Source organism: Pleurodeles waltl, chromosome 6 (assembly GCF_031143425.1).
Source record: "Pleurodeles waltl isolate 20211129_DDA chromosome 6, aPleWal1.hap1.20221129, whole genome shotgun sequence".
Lineage (NCBI taxonomy): Eukaryota > Metazoa > Chordata > Amphibia > Caudata > Salamandridae > Pleurodeles > Pleurodeles waltl.
Window position 1 is genome coordinate 1,536,675,596 of NC_090445.1, and position 22,154 is coordinate 1,536,697,749.

The 22,154-nt window shown below is 47.4% G+C and overlaps 1 protein-coding gene across 5 annotated transcripts in view; it reads right to left on the minus strand.

Annotated features, from left to right (window-relative positions):
• Window positions 1-22,154, minus strand: part of SAMD11 (sterile alpha motif domain containing 11) — a 215,997-nt gene that overhangs the window by 174,703 nt on the left and 19,140 nt on the right. The gene's annotated exons all lie outside the window — the stretch shown is intronic.

The following is a 22,154-nucleotide window of genomic DNA, read 5'->3' on the forward strand; positions in this document are numbered from 1 at the left end:
TTCCGGAGGCGCCCTGGGGTTTGGGAGTTGGGGTTTACATTTACAAGTTAAATCGGCTAAATGGGTGGAGAAATCTGACTACAGTAGAGGGGTGGGCATGTGGGGGAGGCTATTGAGATCAAGGGCGCGCCAGACCTGCCACAAGCAGGTCCCAAGCACTGGATGACAGACTACAACCTTATAACCTGGAATGTCAGGGGGATGGGCACTCCGGCTAAAAGACATAGAGTTATATCATTCCTCAAGAGAAGGGGGGTGCAGATAGCAATGTTGCAGGAGACCCACTTGGCAATGGGCGAGGGAGAGAAACTAAGACGGAGGTGGAGGGGGCGGGTGTTTGCCACGGAGTATTCAGCTTATGCAAGAGGCGCACTGATTTGGATTAGAGCGGGGGTCCCACTGACGGTTGAGTCTTCCAGCATTGACAAAGAGGGAAGGTTTGTGATACTGGAAGAGGAAAATACAGGGGATCCCGTTAGTTCTGAGTTGCATTTATGCCCCCAACCAAGATCAGATCCCATTCATGATCGGCTTATCAAGTCACCTCACCCGCCAGAGCACAGGGGAAGTACTAATAGGAGGGGACTTCAACGCAGTACTAGATATAAACATGGATAGGTCTACCCCACCGCTCCAAGGGGCAACATCAATTAAAACAGCACAAAATCTAACTGAGTGGTTGAGTACTTGGGGGTTAGTGGACGTCTGGCGGATGCAGCACCCAACCGCCAGGGACTATTCATTTTACTCGGGCCTCCACCGAGTGCACACTAGAATTGATAGGGTGGTCTGCACCTCGGGACTGGCTCGCGATATGACCCAGTCTGAATACCTTGCTCGCACAATATCGGATCATAACCCTCTACTACTAACGATGAGGGTATCATGGGACAGGCCGCCCATCCCGTCATGGAGACTGGCCCCTGCGACACTCGAAGATCAGGCATATAGAGAGGCACTGCGCAACCACCTAACAGAACACATTGAAACAAACAAGGGATCCACCCCCTCCAGGGCGGTGGAGTGGGAGACACTCAAAGTGGTGACAAGGGGTTTCTGTCTCGGGCAGTCGGCGGGAGTGAGGCGCACACTAGAGAGGGAGCTAACCGCCCTGGAGGAGGTCATACACGAGGGGGAGCTAAGACAGGGCCCTGCAGCGCAAGAGGATGAAAAATATAATCAAGCACGCAGAGAACACTCACAGGCTGAAGAAAGACTAAGATGCCATGACATGCAAAAATATCTAGCATCCATACAATCTGAGGAGGGGAGGTCGGGTAAACTGTTGGCATGGTTGGTGCGCCCAAACGGAGATAGTGAACCCATCACAAGCGTGCTGGATAGAAGGGGAAACCGTAGGCTATGCCCAGGCCCCATCAATGACGCATTCAGGGATTATTACGCACACCTGTATAGAAGACCTAACGACTTGGAGACGGCGACATTTGACAACTACCTGTTACGGATCCCCCTACCGGTGCTGGATCTCGAGGATAGGGATAGGCTAGGAGGGCCAGTGACCATGGAAGAGATAAATGATGCCATAACGCAGCTGGCCCCTGGGAAGACCCCTGGTACAGACGGCCTTCCTATGGATTTTTACAAGAAATATAAATCCTTACTGACTCCCTGCTTGGCGGAGATGTATGCGGAGGCAATACAAAAGGGGGAGCTACCATGTACACTACGTGAGGCGCTGGTAGTCCCACTCCCCAAGACAGCCAACAGGGAGGCTTCGGTGTCCGACTTCCGCCCGCTATCCATGCTAAATAGTGACTTCAAGATCCTCAGCAGGATCTTAGCCGGCCGACTGCTTCCCCACATGTCCACACTGATACATGCTGACCAAAATGGCTTCATTCCCGGTCGCAGCACCTCTTTAAACCTTAGGCGACTCTTCTCTGTATTACACATGCCCGAAGAACTGAGGCCGCTGGCGGGGACCCTGTTGGCGGTGGATTTCGAGAAGGCATTTGACTCAATTCGGTGGGACTACCTGAGGTCGGTGATGTTAAAAATGGGTCTGGGAGAAAACTGGGTTAGATGGGTGGACCTGTTGTACTCGTCCCCGCTAGCAAGGGTGAGGACGGGTAGAACAATCTCCAGGGTGTACCCGGTGTTCCGTGGCACTAGACAGGGGTGCCCCCTTTCCCCACTACTGTTTGCCCTGGCTATCGAGCCCCTGGCGACTCGGCTGAGGGAGGGGGGTGTGGGTAGGGGGGTCGAGTGGGGGCCAACTGAACACATTGTCTCCCTTTACGCTGACGATATATTAATTTATCTTAGGGACGGTCCCAGTGGTATCCCTTGGGCACTTTGGGCACTGGAGGACTTCGGGGTGGTTTCGGGACTGCGCCTAAACTGTGGCAAAACATACGTGTTCCCTTTGACTGCAGGTTGCGAGCGCCCACCAACATGCCCGACAGACGTGAACTGGGCCCCTCGGTCCTTCAGGTACTTGGGTATTCAAATATTCCACGAATTGGAAGATCTCAGGGAGGGTAACCTTGGCAAAGCGACTCGATCCTTGAGGTCCTCGGTAGGGTTTTGGCGCTCCCTGAAGTTATCTATAATGGCCAGAGTGGCACTATCTAAAATGATCATGCTTCCAAGACTCCTCTACTACTTTGTCAATTTACCATTGTTGATCCCTCCGGTATGGTTCCGTGACTTGAACGTACTGCTCAGAGAGCTAATTTGGGACAGTGGACGTAGACGCACTGCACTCACGACCACTTGTAGGCCGACCCGCATGGGAGGACTGGGTGCCCCCGACTTTGAGGCTTATTACTTGGCATCCCAACTACAGTGGGTAGCCGGCTGGCTGGCGGGCAAGGGACACCTGGACCTGTGGACAACCCAGGGGGTAATGGACACGTCACGGATTGCGACACACATGACAGGCAAGAAAATAGTCCTGCCTGGAAACAACATGATGTTAAAAGTCGCAATGGCATGCTGGAAGAGATGCGCGAAGAGAGTAGGAGTGGGCCCACCATATTCCCCGGCCTTACCGCTCTCGGCACTGATTATGGAGTCTGGGGGAAAGGACCGAAAAGCCTGGGACTCGGTCCCTGGACGGGTGCAGGGATTGAGACAGTGGGTGGACTATTCGAGGGGGGGGGGGGTACTAAGGGGCTTTGCTGATCTAACGGGTGTGGGTGTTCCCCGGGGTCAGTTCCTGCTCTTCGGGAAGTTAGTGCACGCACTGAAGGACCACTGGTGCACGATAAACGCTGAACCCACTCCTCACGGAGTATTGCACCTCCTACTGACGTCGGGGGAGGAGCCCCACTTGATAACCAAAATATACCGAACCCAGTTACAATCCATATTAGATCCCTTGCAGTCATTGAGGGAGCGATGGGAAGGCACGATTGGGCGGGACTTGTCTGACCCTGAGTGGAACAAAACGTTGGCATACCCCCAGACGATCACACGGAATACGCGGTTAAAATACATCCAATATAATTACCTGCACAGAACGTACCTAACACCGCACCGACTATTCCGTATATACGGGGGGCCCCCCAGGGCGTGTCCAAGATGTCGGGGGGTGAGGCAGACTTTGACCATATGGTGTGGGGGTGCCCAGTGCTTCAGGTTGGTTGGAAGGAGATATTGTCTATTCTGTCCCAGCTATTCGGTACGGAGTTACTCCCTACCCCGGAACTGTGCTTACTGGGTCTCAGGCCGGCAGCATTAAACGGGAAAGTAAGAGGGCGTTTCCTGGACCTAACCCTGGCCCTTTACAAAAGATTGATCTCAAAGGGCTGGAAATCCTCAGACCACCCCTCACTGGCTGATTGGAAAAAGGATGTTACGAAATGGTCCAGGGCTGAACTACAGGTCGTGAAGGCGGAGGAGGCCAAGGGCATCCGTCAGGTTCCTATTGCCCCGGCCTGGGAAGACTTAGTGGCGAACTGGGATGGACTATGCAAGAGAGCAGCAGCTCCAATGGGAATGGTGGGAGATACTTAGCACATCTTGGTGGATTGACCTATGGGATGGGACCCCCAGGGAATTCCATGGGGTAACTGAACACTCGTAGAGCCCACACTGAGGAACGCGAAACAGAAACCAACGAGCCACCAAATACTATATCACCATTGGATACGGGGATGAAGCGAACGGCCTGTTGTCCCCCCTCTCGCGATGGTGCGCCTGGCCTCCCCCTACATGCTGACATGCTTTAACTCCTCAAACACCGTTAGCTACAAATCCCACCCACATAAAGCCGTAAAGTTGTTCTCCTATCTTGCTTATTTCCCCCCCCCTTTTCTTTTTTTTTCTCTATCCATTTTTGTATTTTTCTTTTTCTCTCTTTTTTCTTTTTCTCAGTTTGCTTCGCTCTCATTCTCCTATTTAAAGTACAGAGTAGAACGGGTTTAAGTTGACTGATCACATATATGAGTTAAATTGATAGTATAAGATTGCGAAGTGTATAGCACGGCTCGTCATAGGGTTGGGTATATCAACACCAAGTACCAACGAATGCATAGAAAATGTTAACAATACCAAAGTAATAAGTAACTAAAATTGTATAATGTGTGTCAAAAATGCAGACTGTTTAATGCTCACATACAACAAATGCAAGTTGTTAACTCGAGCAAACGTATAAATGTAAAGCAACAAAAGGTTAATAAAATATATTTAAAAAATAAAAAAATAGGTAGCTTTGGTGTTCAGCAGCCCCAGCATTCAGCAGCACTGGCTTCTAAGAGCAAATCTGGCTCCCTGCTCATAGTTAAACGTTAAGGAGTTGCTATGGGTATAGCCTTGAGGAGGCTTGGCTTCTTGTGAGAAGAGTCACACATGACGTGAGATGATACGAGTTAATGCTCAGGATCGGAGTGGGACAGAAAATAGTGCCGGGCATCAAAATAAAGTGGCCCCCATTACTGAATTACATCTATTTAAAACAAATGCCCCACCTTGGCAAATTGGGGACGTTTTGAACTTATGAAGGCACACTGTTTAAGGGTTTTGCAAGGTGTGGAAGACTGCATGGATTTGAGCTTTCTGCAAGCAATGCTTCTTTTAATATCAAGGAAATTAACATTAAAAGCCGGCCCACAAACTGACCTGTCAGACCATCCCGTCAGGCGTTCCTGACCCTGGTGATGCTGGACGCTAGCTGAGCTAAAAGAGTTCCGAGAGGCGACCACTCTGGTTGTGATCTGTTGGTAATCCCTGTCCTGGGAGAGAGATCCTAGACAGACCAGGAAAGTGGAGTGATACTGCAAGTTTCCACCAAACAGACCAGTTCTATTCAGCCTCAGCTCCATTGGGCTGCTTCTCCTGCTACCTATGACTGGAGCTACACACATGGCCTCATTTACAAGGATTTGGCGCAGGGCAGCGCTGCAAGGATTCTAGAAGCGCTGTCCTGCATCAAAAGAAAAGGGCAGGAATTTGCCATATCTATGACATAAGGCACATTCCTGTCCTTTCTTCCTGCCCTGGCACACAACTTGCTGCCATGCGCCAATGCAGGCACCCTTGCACCATGGTGCAAGTGTGTCTGCTTTGTAGGTATGATTGTTTTTGTGCAGGAAGGGATACCTTCCTGTACAAAAACAATCATTGGAGGTGATTTCCTCTTACCATGGAAAGCGGAAAACACTAATAGAAATAATGTTATTTCTCCTTGTTGCACCTCCCTTATGCCTCCCATGGGGAGGCGTAGGCTTTTGACGCATTTAGAGGTGTACAAAATCTTGTAAATCTGGGAATACGTCACCACAACATCCATGGAACGCCTCTTTGAAAACAAAGTAATGTAACTCAACAACTTGTGCTGCATTGCCGTACTCCATATCTACAAGGCTATGAAAAGCCACGCAAAGTGGCTTTGCGTGGCCTTGCAGATATGAACCTTCAACCAGTGCCACCAGGGTGTCATAAAAAGTGATGCACCGATGGCGCAAGCTGCTTATAAGTAAGCCCCACAGTGCTTAATTTGTGAAGCAAAAGAGTGCCGGTGCCCCAAGCTCTGCTCAGAAGATGGCAGTCGGTGCAATTAAACATGAGCACGTCTAACACCAAGGCCAGTAGTCTTTTACCTAGTACTAGACACTCCCTGCTCCTTTATCTCACACTTGCAAGTTCCCGCTTTGATGGTTTTGCTGTCTTTTTCTTCCTCCGTCTTCATGCTCTGTGTGTTATCTCTCTCTTGCTCTTGGGAAATAGCTGATAAGGAAAAGTAAGTGCAGATCCCCAAAAATAAGTGCTGGTTGCCCCCACTGGCAGCCACCGGCTCAAATGTAGCACTGGGTACCCAGCCTCCATATAGAGTAGAAGAGACGAGGGGATGAGCTTTGTCTAGTGTCATCAAGGACAACTGTTCCTTATTAAAAACAAGGGAGCAAATGTGGCCTGAGTTTTCCACATTACCTACCTCAGCTTTAACAAGCTCCATCAGCTGAGGCTGCCAATCCTAAACAGATTATACGAATTTCAGTGCATTTAACAACTACACTAACGTTCACTATTTGGGCCTGAAACACTGCAAGTTGAAGTATTTGAAGGGATTTTAGATCACAGCAACCCATCTGGCTGATGGGCCTATAAGAGATTCAGACTCCTGTACACTAACTTCCTGTTCATAAGCACATTGGAGCTGCTTGATGTTTAAACATTTACATAACCTGGCACCAGTTTGTCAATCCCTACTTCTCACACTCAGTATCACCAAACTTCTCAACTTAAAGCAGATCAAATTCCAGTATGTCTGCTGGAGGACCAGGGTTTTACAGTCAGGTGTAGTAAAGGGCTGCAGGCTACCAACCCTAAGGTGCTGAGCAGAAGTTGGAGCTTAGGACAGGGATCAGATGGTCCTGGTTCCTCAATTTTCTTGACTGTGTCATCTTTACTCTGCTTCTGGAAGAGCTGCTTAGTGAGCGATCTCCCATGCTTCAGTGGCTTACACCTGTATGCCTGGCTCTGAGGGGCATTGAAACACAGCAATGTTCCAGGGGTGGGGCACACACAAGAGGCAGGACAGCAAGAAGCAAGCACATGTCATTGACAAGAAAGCCAACTAATTATAAGCAGTAAGCTGAGCAAAGGTCCATTCTAAATATTGGTATCAGTCCACATCAAACAGCGGTAGCTGTCTGCAGGTGAGATGTAAAAAGCTATTCTGATAGATGAAAGTCCTACTGAGCCATACTGGACTATTTATGGCGTGCAAGATACCACGTAGCCTCTCCGTTGTATCCTATGTGTTAAAGGATCAAGTTCTACTTGGCTTTTCAGTGGCATTTCTTGAGTTCCACCCAAGCTTTCCTTGAAGAGGTTGGACAGACTATTAGAACGAGAAACCCCTCTCCTAAACCAAGGGCTGTTTGAAGACCGCTTCCCCAAGTGCTGTGCACCAATTGGCCTGCCTGTCTGCTTTTATGCTTGGGCCCTCTAAAGAGCGGTTCTTGCTGCAGTTTCTGCACCTTTCTGGCTAGCTTCGTAGTAAGACAGACCATACATGGTCTTTCTGTCTATATGACACTGCAGTTCTCATGCAGTAAAAGGTCAAATATCAGGCTATCCGATTAGAAAGCGACAACTGAGGCACTAAGAGGACAAGACAGCAAAAACAAGTGGGTGCACAATATGAGGGGCACAGTTCTACAATCAGGGGTTAGAAGGGCACAGTACCACTACTGGACACCATGAGGAAGTCATGATATCTCCATCGGGCAAAGGAAAGGTGGCAGAGTACTGCCAAAGAACATAGGACGAGATGAAACTATTGCCACCAGCCGGTCAGTGAACCACACTAATGCCACTGGACAGCTAAAGAAGGACAAAATGAAACTTGACAGAAGAAATGAGGTACAATAATTTCAACAGACAGGGGAACAAGGCACAATATTGCTGAGGGGCTGGAGGAGTTGTCACTGGACTGTTGGAGGACAGTCACAGTACTGTCCCTGGACAGGGTGAATGGGCAAAGCACTAACCCGGCTCAGCAGAAAATGATATATTACTAAAGAGGGAAGAAAATGTGGCAAAGTATTAGAATTTGCCGTAAGGAAGTAGAGTTAATCGCTCTGGTAGGCATGTGGGGTATAATACTGGCCTCTGTCATGAACAGAGGCACGGCGCTGGCAGCACCGAAGGGAAGGGGCAACATTAATTTCACCTGTCATCAAGAGGGAGTACAGGAACTGGCATCCGTCAGTAGAATTAGATATTGTGCTAACAGTCAGGAAGAAGGGGCAAGCATTGGCACCAGTAAAGGCGTGCATTTCTGGCACAGGTTAGGGCAGATCGGACCCAGGTATTGGTACTGGTCAGGAGAGAGGGGTACATTGCTGTCACCTGTGAGTCAAATAGGGGTATGGTGCCACCTTTAGGTTTAAGTACAGGGCAGAGTTGCTGCTCCGATGCTGGCGAAAAGAAGCATTTGCAATGCAATGGGTCTCGCGTTTGCTCGAGTTAGAGCAATTAGCTGTGCAAATTCCTAACTAGACTTTTCTTGCCACATAAATTGAAAATATAAAGTAGAACAGTTGACATAAGCAAACTGATTCAAAGCGCCACGGCTGCCATGAGCATGAGCACAAAGGAGACACAAAAAGAAAAAGGAGTTTGCTCGCAGTCAAATATATCGGCAAACGTACAATTATCCATGTAACAGGGTTATTGGCCAACAGGGTAACAAAACTGCCCCAGGGAGGGACAAACGTAAAGCATTTACCAGTGATAACAAAGGATATCTGAGAGGCAAGCCCACAAATGAGTGAAAGTGAGGGGCGTAAGGTGGGTCTGGTTAAATACCCACATAGATACCAACACGTCGGAAAAGCAGCACTTGTGCGCTGCTATGCTCGACCTAAAAGGCATTTACTGCCAACTAACGGTGTGGTAGTGCAACCAGTCAAGAAGATCTGGAAACTCTGATGGCACCCGTCAGGAGGAGACTGACAAAGTTACCGCAATAGTAGGTGTTTGGAGGTGGTTTCATTTCTACCTTCCAGTAGCAGAAGTTCCTGGCCTGATACCAGTAAGAAGTCCATACATGCAAGCCCGGTGAGTTTATGGAGGCGTCTGAGAAACAGACCTCAATACTCTGTACAGATAACACCGGTAGGCCAGAGTCCTACCAGCCAGCCTGAGTGTTGCTGCAGGGAAACAACAGGCTACTAGACAGGGCTTGATAGGGGAAGTCTCAGATGTACAGGGGTCTACAGTCGTACCCAGCAGCCTGAGTGCCAGTACAGAACAATATTAGATGGCCAGGCATGGCTGATGAGAGGAGGTTCCAGATGTACAGGTCTACCGCCATATCAGCCAGTCTGACTGTTGGTGCAGGGGAACAGCAGACAAGGCTGGTGAGAAGTTCCTGGTGTGCAGAAGGCCTAGTCCTGTACCTGGCCAACTGAGTGTGATTGTCGGGAACCCGAAGGCTGCTATACAATGATGTTAGAAGATGTTCTAGATGTGCAGAAGGTCTAAGTGCCGCACCTGGCAGCCTGAGCGTGATAGTAGGGAAACAGAGGGCAGCTACACAAGGATGTGAGAAGAGGTTCCAGGTGTGCAGGTCCACTGCTAAACTAGCCAGTCCGTCTGTTGGGGAAGAGGAACAACAGACAAGGCTGGTGGGAAGTTCCTGGTGCACAGAAGTCCTTGTGTGTGCCTGGCAGTCTGGGGGGCCTCATTTATGAGGCCCTAGCAGCACACTGCGCTACCGGAGCATCATTTTTTAAAATGCTCCAGTGGTGCAGTGTGCCAGCCCATATTTATAAGGCCACGCAAAGCAACCTTGCATGGCTTTTCATGGCTTTGTAAATATGGACCTTTTTCACGCATTCTGCAGCACACACAGAAAGAGGAAAACACCTCTTGTGATTGTTTTTGTGCAGCAAGGTGTCCCTTCCGGCACAAAAACAATCATCTCCACAACTCAGGCACCCCTGCTCCATGGTGCAAGCGTGCCTTCATTGATGCATTGCAGCAATTTGTGCACCAGCGCAAAGGGAGAGGACATAAATGCACCTCATCTTGTATATACGATGCATTTCTGCCATTTCCCGGTGGCGCAGGGCACTGCAACAAGGCACTTTCTCAGCCGCCCTGTGCCACAGGCCTTGCAAATGAGGCCCTGCGTGTGACCGTAGGGAAAAGGAAGTCAGCCTTGTAAGGGTGTGAGAATGGTCTAGAACCTTACATGGCAGCCTGAGTGTAAGTGCAGGGAAACCAAAGGCAGCCTGACAGGGCAGGTGGGAAAAGGCTCCTGATATGCAGAAAGTCTACAGTTGTATCGAACTGTGAGTGCAGGGAAACAAAAGGGCGCCTTACAAGACAGACTAGAAGCGATCTCCAGTAATCAGGAAGGACCACAGCCCTACCTCCCAGCTTATGCGTGAGTACATGGGAACCGAGGGCAGTCAGATAAAGCTAGCAAGAAGAGGTCCAGGATTGAATAAGAACCCTGGGGCCTTTATGGCAGCCCAAATTCAGATGCAGGGGAATACAGGGAAATCAGTCAAGGCTGGCGAGCAGTGTGCACAGGTGTGCCGGATGCCTGTAAGCTATAAATAGCAGTCTGACTGAGGCCCAGGGGGAACACCAGACAGCCAGACAGACTGAGGAAAAGAGGGTCCAGAGTGCCCTGAGACATACTTGGCAGGCTCAGTCTGGGCACAGGCGATTAAGAGCATCCAGGTGAGCAGGGTGGGCCAAGAGCTCAACCTCCACACCCTGAGTACTGACACCGGGAAATACCTGGCATCCAGACAAGGTTGGTGAGTAGAGCTTCCAGATGTGAGGGTGGGCCCTCACCCCTACCTGGGGAATGTTCAGCAAGCAGTTCAAAAAAATCTGGGACGAACAGTGCACCAGGTGCCCATGGCTGAGCCACCTTCCTTTTCAGAGCACTGTCAGCATGTAACCAGAGCCCCCCGGGAGATGTAAATACTCAGCGCAGTGTTCCAGGGATGGCAGGTTCATTGTCCTCTTGGGCAAGGTGAGAAGAAATTTCTTCTGGGCACACTGCCATCCTTGACACAACATGGAGAAATAGCTGCTGGGCTCACTGACATCCGTCCTAAGTACAGGAGAAATATCTACTAGGCTCAATGCCATTGTTACATAAGCATTAATATGGGCAGTGTCCTCAAAAGAAAAAAACATTTTGAAAATGCTTAGAAAGTTTTTTCAGAACAAGCCGGAAGCGGATAAAACTTCCATCCTTACACGACACATGAAGAATTAAACAACAAATAGGGGTGTGAAAAATGGATGCTAACTGAATCCAAAATATTGAGATTGACTACAGGGACCAGTTGTTATGCAAAAAAGGAGAATATTTAATATGTTCATTCAATATGCTAAATATGTGGTACGTATAATAGCAACAGCATACTATGTACAGCAAAAGAAAATAGTATTGCACTGGACACCCGCATTTGTACATATATGTGCTACTTCGCACTTGCCATGGATTTTGCCCATAAATGCTAAGGGGACAGCATAATAGTTGATGTGTTGGCAATCGTCTGTTGAGCAAAATGTGGAAGTATGCACCTGCGGTTCGGATATCATGAGTATGCAAGACCATCCTCAAGACAGAATGCTTTGAATAGGGCAAAATGGATGACTCCAATGAATATCCAAATACCGACATAAGAGTAATTATAGGTGTATGAAGGACATCTGTCACAAAAGAAAGAAAGTGAGCTAAAAAACACATAAGTGGTCAAAGGACACCAGGCAAAAAGAAGTAAACAACTCACAATATGGAACTAATCCACAAGGGCAAGTAAAACACAAGTTAGACCAATAACACAGATAGCAAGAAGGGATCGGGATCACGTCAGTGGTTATTTTGGCAATGAATGCCACATTCATCGTCAACTTATATGCTTACCAGTTGGTTGTTTAAATCTTTATTTGTTGTGTAACTGTGGATGGTTTATCACCTTCCCATTTTTTCTCAAAACATATTCTAAGTATTTTCATTTTTTATGTCTCCGCTGTAGACGGTGCGCATGTGCTGTCTCAAACCGAGACATACTGTATCTACATTGTGGGCTTCACCCCGCCCAGAGGCTTGCCATTGGCTGGCTCCATCATCGCTCTCCCACTCTTCATTTCCATTTGTCCACTGCATGCATTTGTCATGCCTCTTCTGCAGTTTTCCCCTCCCTAAGGGCAGCGACCAAGTACACTATCCCGCCACTATCCCTCATTGAGTGAGCAATTTAGGAACTTATTTTTTCTTCATTTAAGAGCTTTCTAAAGGAGCGCTGGTGTTCACATGAGCGCAAAGCAAATTTTTTTTTCATATCCCATGCGCCTCTTCTCTCCCTATATCAGGCTGCTGAGGCCACATTTCCTCCTGTTCTCGCTCTGTTTCCCCTTCAAGCTGCTTCTGCAGTGCGGCTGCCTCCGCCTCTGGCCTCCCGTAGCCTCAGACCAGTGGCCCAGCTCGTGCTGCTGTTCGTCCACTCCTCCTGGCTTCAGCTCCCTCAGGACTCTTGTTTAACGTTTGAAGGTGTGGGTGGAGTTTGCTGTAACAAATACGCAAGGTGGCAGCTACCAGGTGGGCGTAAAGAGGCTGTACAGCGCCCCGGGATCTCTTTGGTGGCAAACTGCTTCTCCCCAGGGTTTTTGCAGAGCAGACGTGAAGTGTTAGGCTTCTGGGCTAGAGATCTGTGCTGGTGACCGGAGTGGAGGGCTCTGTTTACTGCAGGCAGTAGCGTCTCAGACCCTCCTGCAGTGAGCAGGAGTTAAGGAGGCCCTGTTCACTGGCATTTGGTAAACGACTTCTGCAGGCTCCTATGGACAGCCAGAAGATGGTGGCTCCCACCAGCTTCAGCTACACTGGGGAGCAGTAGCCGGGGCCAGTTAAGAAGCTGTCCAAAGATGACAGCATGCTCCATTAGGCTCACGGACCACCGGAGGTACCAGTACCAGCGGAAGCCAGTGACAGCTTCTCTTCTCTCCTAAAATGGCAGCTGCCACAGTTTCCAATCCTCTCCAGTGCTCCTGTGAAGCCCTCCCCCCAGCAAAGGGCAGCCCCCCACCATTCGCAGTTGACATCATCACATTTGCGGTTTATTCTCAGCCGCCATGGCTGCCACTACCCCCCTGCGGCCACCGACTCCTAGCCCCCTGTCCAACACCCTGCAGCCCTGCTGTAAGCGGGTGGTGGACTGGTCAGGCCCAGTGCCAAGGCCTTGGTTCGGACATCGTGCAGTGAACATCAAGGAGCTCATCACTCAGTGAGTATGCACTGGACCCAGATTAGATTGGCAAATTAAGTTTTTATTTAAAGGAACAGTGTACACTGTCCAGAAAAGTACCAAACCGTTGCTTGTGTCTTATATGAAAGCCTCCTTCACCTATAAAAGTATGGTATCTTTAGACACTGAAATGTGGAGCATGGAAAGGAGATGAGCTTTCGTCTTCCACTGACTCTGAACTGAATTTAGGCCATTGTAGAGAAGTTAGCAAAAGCATCTATTTCTCGGTGAAAAGATTGTTTCTCATTTAAATGGGGGTGAGCTGTCAATATTTGTTGACTACCCTTTCAGCGTCATGGTCGTTTGGTAGCTGCTCTTGAGAAATAATTGGCTACTGTCCTTTAAAATGACAACATGTCTGTCTAACACGTCATCATCCACCACACTGCTACCCGCTGCATCCCATGACACAATAACCTCACACCTTGGATGTGATCATTTATAACATGGAAAGACTTTCCACATAGGATCATAACAAGGGCATCATCCTTCCAACCCACATGCTACCCGGTGTAGCATGTTACCCATGTAGCCAAGCTCTGCAGGGACCCATATAGGGGTAGTAAGTGCTCTATTCCTCTCTTAGTTTAGAAGCAACACAACCATCAGTCCAGACTCTGAGCACAGGTCAACCAGTTCTCTTTTTATCAGTTGCAGATATGTTCATTTCAAGGCCCACATCCAACCGAACAGGGCCTTTAGAGTTAGACTTTGGGAGGTACTGGTCATGAAGGTTGGTGGGCATGCCTATGAATGAGACTGCCTCAGGCGAGCATGTTGTCTTCAGGTGTAAAGTTCTTAATTCATGCCTTGTGAAAATGTCTGAAGTTAGCAATTGTTACTAGTTCGTATGTTTAACGCAGAGCTAACCTTGTTCTCTATGTAGTTTTCTACTCAACTGATTATGTGGGTGGATCTACAGTGACAGTCCCTGTTTAGAAGTAAAGACCTATTTTCTGTGGTGTCCTGATAAATGTTAATGAAAATAACTGCCTTTATGGAGATTTAAATTTGACAATCCGAGAGCTATAGGCGCTGGCAATGTAAATGCATTTGTGTACGGTTTTGGGGCTGCACAAATGCATTAACATTGCCAACGCCTATAGCTCTCGGATTCCCAAGACCTATTGACTTTGCCAATGCCTGTTTTCCTTTGAGAGCACTTTGTCTATGTTAATGATGATGTACCCAATCTCTCAAATGGTTTATATTTGGTAGCTCTTTCTTTATTGATTCTTGAATATAGTTAAGAAACAGCAGCTTGTCCTGATACCATTCCTGGTATAGTTGATTCACTGCCCCCCTTAGTAAAGAAATGTTTGAATGGGCTTGCTGACACACATGGCATGGAGAGGATACCTGGTTGCCAAAGTCGCTGGCATCCTTTCCAAGAATGGTTATTGGGTTTACCGATATCCCTGGTACAAGGAGAAAAACAACTTGGCTGCATACATCTTAGAGCCCAGTCCCTTGCAAGTTCCAGTCTACTCAAAGTCTGAATGTATCAACAACACATTCTATGCACATACTACTGCTCCTGATTTGACTGTGCCCCAAAAAATGGCCTGTTCCCATTCTAGCCTCCAGGTTGACTGTGGGTTGCTGGGCCATTAATTAAGTACTATAAACTACTTTCTGAATCAGCCTTCTTTCAAGGACTCTTGTGCAGATAAATACGTTTCAGGGATGCCATTAATATTGCTTGGTTAAGGGGTTCCAGAGGACTGGGGGCGGTGGTTAATTCCAACGAGTGTAATTTCGGCCTCGTTCAGCTACAAGGGTTTTAGGAGCATCTAATTGGATTTGTTCCGGCTCCATCTGTGCGGCTCCCAGACACGGGGGAAGAGCAGCTCCGGTCCTTCCTGTCTCCAGGCGCAGTCTGGGGTTACCGTGGCAACATCATCCTCACAGCCTGGCACCATCACATCCATCTCCAGTTGGGAGGTTGTGGGTGCACGGCGGTATCTAAGCAGCCTGGCGAATGAGGGAGGAGGGCACGGGGGAGAATGGGGTCTCCTATAGTGGCACACCTGTATAGCACCAGGTGTAAGTTTGAAGACTCAAGATTGACGTGTCGGCTACTTCAGTGACACACCTGCATAGCACCAGGTGCGACATGGAGGCTCATGGTGGAAAATCAGGGCAGGGGAAGGTCTCTTACTCAAACACTTGAACATTACTAGGTGTGGGGAATGCTTCATGGCCAGATCCCCATCACATACAAGTCTGCCTTGAGTTGGTGGCTGTGACGGATGGGAGAACAAGCGGTAAAACAACCGGTGCACCAGCTTGTGGTCAGGTCTAAGGTTCTGGTCATTCACTGTCCGTTTTCCCACAAGTTACTTCTATCAGTATGTCCCACACTGGACTTTTTCAGACGTTAGAGTTAACAGCTTCACACAAGTCATACTTATTCCTAAGAAAAAAAACAGGCCTTCGTCATGTTCTTTCTACCTATGGGGCCTCCAGCAGAGTGTTCCTATCCGTAAGGGAACACACCTTGCACGCTGTGTTTCTATCACTAGGGGGAAACGTCTTGCACATTGTGTTTCTATCCGTTAGATAAACACCCATTGAACATTGTGTTTCCACCTGAAAGGGAACACATCTGACACATTGTGTTTCTATACCTAAAGGACCATGACTGGTGCATTGAGTCCTTACCCTAAAGGAACACAACTTGCACATTGTGTTTCTATCCCTAACGGAATATGCCTAGCGTATTGTGTTTCTATCACTAATGTGAAACACCCTTGAACATTGTATTTCCACCCCTAGGGGAACACTGCTTGCACACTGCATTTTTATTCCTAAGGGAACACGCTTTGTACACTGTATTTTTATCACTTAGAAAAGATGCCTTCTCATTGTATGTTTACCCCTAACTAACTACACTTTGCAAAGTGTGTTCCTATCCCTATCGGAAACACCCCTTGGTCACTGTTTCTACCGCTAAGGAGACCCTGCCTGCACACTGCAGTTTATCCCTAAAGGAATACACCTTGCAAAATACAAGTGAACAAGCCATCACGCTGTATTTTTACCCCTAAGGGACTATGTATCGCAAATTGTGTTTCTATCCCTAAGGGAACACGCCTTGACACGTTGCATTTCTACACCAGAAGGAACATGACTTGGCTTGTGTTCTATCCCAGAGGGAACATTCCCTACTCATGGTGTTTCTATACCTAATTCCTAAAGGAACAAGACAGGCAGATTGTGTTTTTATCCTTAAGGGAACACACCTTGCATATCGTATATTCAACCCTAATGGAACACGCCTTGCATATTGTGCATTTAACCATAAGTGAACACGCCTTGCATATTGTGTTTTTATCCCTAAGGGAACACGGCCTGCATATTGTGTATTTAATTCTAAGGAGATATGCCTTGCATATTCTGTATTTAACCCAAAGGGAATATACCTTTCGTACTGTATATTTATCCCTAAGGGAATATGCTTTGCAGATAGTGTATTTAACTCTAAGAGAACATACCCTCAATATTGTGTACATAACCCTAAGGAGCAAGACTTGCATACTGTGTATTTACTGCTGAGAGAACAAGACTTGCATACTGTGTATTTATTCCTAAGGGAACATGCCATACATATTGTGTATTTGATCCCAAGGAAACACGCCTTTCATATTGTGTATTTATCCCTCAGGGAACATGCCTTGCACCTTGTGAGGTTATCTCTAAGGCAACACACCTTGCTCACTGTATATTTATCCCTAAGGGAACACACCGTGTATATTGTGTATTTGACCTTAAGGGAACACACCTTGCACACTGTGTAATTATCCCTAAGGGAACACACCTTGCATATTGCGTATTTAACCCTAAATAAACATGCCTATGTATCACACAGGTTGTTTCTATCTTTAGCAGCACTGGTCAAGCACAATCTGTGTCTATCCCTGAGGGCACATGCATCACACAGGGTGTTTCTTTCCATAGCAGCATTGGTGAGACACAGGCTATTTCTATCCCTAAGGTCACAGGCATCACACAGGGTGTTTGCCTCCTTAGCAGTAATGGTCAGACACAGGTTGTTTTTTTATCCCTACGGGCACAGGCTTCTCACAGGGTGCTTATCTCGTTTGCAGCACTGGTGATACACAGGCTCTTTCTATCCCTAGGGGCACAGATATCACACAGGGTTTTTGTGTCTTTGGCAGCACTGGTGATACACAGGTTATTTATTTCTCTAAGGGCACAAGTATCACACAGGGTGTTTGTCTCCTTAGCTGCACTGGTCAGACACAGGCTGATTTTATCCCTTATGTCCTAGGCATATCCTAAGCATCACACAGGGTGTTTGTCTACTTAACAGCACTGGTCAGGCACCAGGTTGTTTTTATCCCTCCAGGCACAGGCATCACACAGGGTGTTTGTGTCCTTAGCAGCATTGGTGATAAACAGGCTCACCTGCAGCAAGCATAGAAAGAGGAAAAACTGGGAGAAATAAGGATATTTCTCCCCATTGTGTCACTCTAACGGCATCCCCTAGGTGACCTAGGAATCTGACGCATTCCCAGACTTGTAAATGTGGGAATCAGTCAGATTCCTTCCGTTCCATGGGTGTTGCGTGGGACTATCCCAAGCAACACCCATGGAACGCCCCTTTCATGCAATGTTATGGGTGAAAGGGGTCCATATTTACAAGGCCATCAAAAGCCATGCAAGGTGAATTTGCGTGGCCTTGTAAATATGGGGTGGCACACTGCACCACCGGAGCGTCAATAAAATTATGCTCCGGTGGTGCAGTGTGCCGCTAGGGCCTGGTAAATGAGGCCTTGAGTTTCCTATCATTTCCTCAAGAATCAAAGAGAAGCTTGGGTGTGGCTGGATGGTAATTCAAACCCTTCTGGGACTAAGGGGCATATTTATAAGAAAGTGGCGCATCGGTCCTGATGCGGCACTTTTCTTGCATCCCCCTACCGCCACCTAACGACACCACGGTTGCGCCATATTTATAATATGGCGCACCATGGCAGTCATTAGCACAATAGCATCAAAGCTCTTGACGCTATTGTGGCGCTTTGCTGCGCTAGGATCAAGAATTTTGACGCTAGTGCAGCAAAGCACAAGGAGGCCCATTGGCTAATATGGGTGCGTCATTTTAACACCTGTTCTGAGCAGGCATTAAAAATGACCGAAAAAATGATGAAGTGAAATGTTGTAAATTTCACTGCGCCATTTTTTCGAGCCTCCCTGCGTCAGATCATCCCCCTTGCATTGATTGTGCCTGACGCAGGCATTATGTGGCGCAAGGTTTACCAAGTGGCGTAATGCATGCATTACGTCACTTTGCAAATATGGCGCGAGAGAAAGGCGTACTTAACACCACCTTAGCTTAAAAAAATGTACACTAGGGCAGCGCATGGGGCTTGTAAATATGCCCCTAAGTCACCAAAGAAGCTGATTGGCAATTGTGCACCATTAGCAGGTTGAAATACCCGATGCCAGAGCAGGATCTACAGATCATAGTTTCGACTTTAGTTATCTCCAGACTGAGCTATTGTGCAGACATTTTCAATGACCTTCATAAATCACGAAACTACACTAAACTCTGCAACCCGACTAATTACTAACAACAAAAACTGAGCATATTTCACCAGTTCGGCGATCTCTGAACCGACTTTCCCTTTGCAAGCCTGCACACTAGGACGACCTGCCTGAGCTGTGAGGCTGCACAGCATTACACCCCAAAGCCGCACATCCTGGCAGAAACAGAGCTTTAATAAGATCAAATGGTGCCAGAAAGTTCTCATTTAGAAGCAAAACTTTCTGAACAAGTTTTTCTCCAGGACAACAGCCAAGATCTGGAATAACATTTCTCCGGCCCGAGGAAATCCCCATCATACCTGGTATTCAAGAGAGAAACGAAAGAACTCCTATGCTCAACACTAAATTATCGTTTACCAGCATTATCCGCCAACCCAGTCCTTGGACATGCTCGATTCTCGACTGTGGCTCTGCAACATCCTACATAGATAGCTCTGCCTTTACTCACCCTACATTTTTCCTTGAGACCGATGCCCCGTCCTCTTCTTTCCCATGATGAACTCTTAAATAGGTGCACCTGGACATGATGCCCACGTACACAATGAGCTGTTCCCAGGGCTGGGGCAACTCACATCTGGTCCTTCTTTTAGTGTAGTTGGTGGACCCACCTCCCTTTCAGGGGCGGTAGGGAGCAGGGATCCTCCATCAGGTGGGTGGAGTACGGGACAGCACCTGTTGGCAAGGACTGTATGGGGGGCACCTCCTGGCCCTCATATGTCCTTCATGAGTGCATTGATCGTGCACCACTTTTCCCTCCCATATGCTTTCTTCGCTGTAGTATGCATGGCGCATCGGAACACCGTTCTCACAATGCATTAAACCATGGCTCATGCGAATGAGGAAACACCCCCTTGTTATTGTACTGGTGCACGTTACGCACTTGCGCAATTAATATCACAGTACAGTCATAAATGCATATAGTACTGTGGGCTCAGGGCAATTAAAACCCTGGTTTCCAGCAATCCACGTTTTCTGGGGGCATTTTTTTATTCAGTTTACCTTAAAACATATTCAGATGCTGCCTCAAAGAGCTGTATGAAAACCTATACCAGACTTCAAGAAGTGCTGGTGCTAGACATTTTGGCACGTCTGGGTACACACTGTCACATTTGTAAGAAAGAAGTGATTTCATCAGGGCCCAAAACCAGAGGATTTTGTTCGGAGACACAGTGACACAGGTGTTTCCAAGTGATCACGAAGCCTGCTCATAGTGTAGTATACGCTCTTCGAAAGTTTGGCGGTGGCCACTATTTTGTTTATGTGTCCCTATACTATGTAAAACCTATTTCTAAAACAGTACTTCGGATTTCACTATAGTTTCTCATTGTAACTCACTAGTCTATAAGATTCCTCTTTAAAGAAGTTCCTCTCACAGGACATTGACTTTTAAGGGTGTAATAATTTATGCATTACATTAATTTTCCAACGACCCTCGTCTGCTGAGTAAGTCTTCATTGCTCAACCACAGCTGCCACTGTTCAGCCTAAGAACCTGAGCGAGTGTTGGATAACCTTTAACAGCAATATTACCCAGAGGGCATGGTTGGTACAGATAGCATACGTTTTTAAGACAGAACCTAAGGTGTAAAACATGGTGGGTTCTGGGTCAAAATGATTTAGTGTCATTCCAACCACACCGATGGTAAGCACCTACTTTTGAAAGTCAAGAAAGACAAGACGTCTTCCCAAGTCCACCTACTAGATGGATGAATTATGCACGGCATGGGATTCTATAATAGTTTTGCTATTCTATATTAGTATTGCTAGTGACTAGGTGGGATAAGCTTTGGATTTTAATGTAGAGTGAGTGGAAGACAGACTGCCATGGGAGGAGCACATGTGATCTGGGGAGCAAACATATGGGTAGCAGTTTAAAAGGCCGACAGAAGTGCGGAGACCTGAGACAGGTCAACATGGCGGAGGAATGGGAGACTTGAGAGACAGGCTGGAGAATGAGTAGGTACACTTATGTGACAAGCTCAGATGGTAACAAGGGATGGGATAGAGCGGGAAAGGTGAGTGTGAAACCTTTGAGACAGGCTGGGAACAGCGCATAGGCCTTTGAGTCATGCTGGAGGTTGGATAAGAAGAGCAGGGTCAGGCAGGGTCATAAATGAGAGACCTTTAAGACAATTTCGACATTCTTTTCTTCCCCACAATCATTCCCATCCCATATCATAATCGCATTCCCAGAGCCACTTTTCTTTTCACTCCAGCATATGTTCTATTCTATTTCCATTCTCAATATTCCTACTTCTATCCGACCCTCTCTTTTATCCTATGTGATAATCACACTTTTGTACCCCTTTCTCCTCCTTTTTACACTAACCCTATGTTCTGTTCCAACACTGTCCTTTCCTTCTCAGTCCCTTCGCTTCTCACATTCACTGATGACATTTCTGCTCTGTCCTGCATTGATTCCAAAGCAATGGGTAGACAGGATAATATTACTGAATACAGCAAAAATTGTAATGAGCAAGTTTACGACCTATTTTGAAATAGACAGAGATGTTTAACAAAACAAGGCGTGCCATTTCAGTAAATATTCATAATTAGCTCAATAAATGATTATCCTAAAATTCAAAAAGTGTGACATTTAAGTGATATTGTGTGGGACAGGGGCAGCAAAAGATGGATTAGTGAGGAAAATGACAGGAAACAGGCAGTCCAGATGTAGCAAGGGAAAGAGAAGGACCGGTCACAAAAGTTGGATCTGCTTGGTCATTACCAGAGCTAGAGAGGAGTCCCTTTTGTGCAGATTCCTGCCATCTTACTCAGCATCCTAAAGGCTCAGATCATCTGGTGGTCTGGGTTCTAGAGTGCCGCAAAAAGACTGGTTTCCTGACCTTCGTAGAAATACCTCCATTTTTATTATATACACTTAGACTTTTGAGGAAAAATGTTCCCAGTTGAGTCAAACTGTGGTGTATTTGATTCTTGACACTTCACACTGTAGTGATGGCGTTTTGCAAAAATCTGCAAACATTCTGTGGCCCTGTTCTTGCAATTTCCCTCATTCCAACAGAAAAGCGTGCACAGTTTGTCTGAAAGTGGCTTCTCAAGAAACTAGGCTTGTCCAGATGGAATCACTAATGGAAAAATAGTTTGACAACAGATTGTCTCTGAGGGCCTCTCTGTAGCACCTGGCCTCAGCCGAAAACTCCTCAGGCAGGGATGTCCTTTTGTGTTCTAGGACTGAGGACAGGCGAAGATTCCTCTCCACCAGCTCAGTTGTCAGTCCAGCACACTTCAGCTTCAAGATCTCCTGCTGGCCGTTACATTCCTAGTCCTTCTAGTTCGGACAGGCACCTGTAGTTGCAGATAAGCGGGAGAG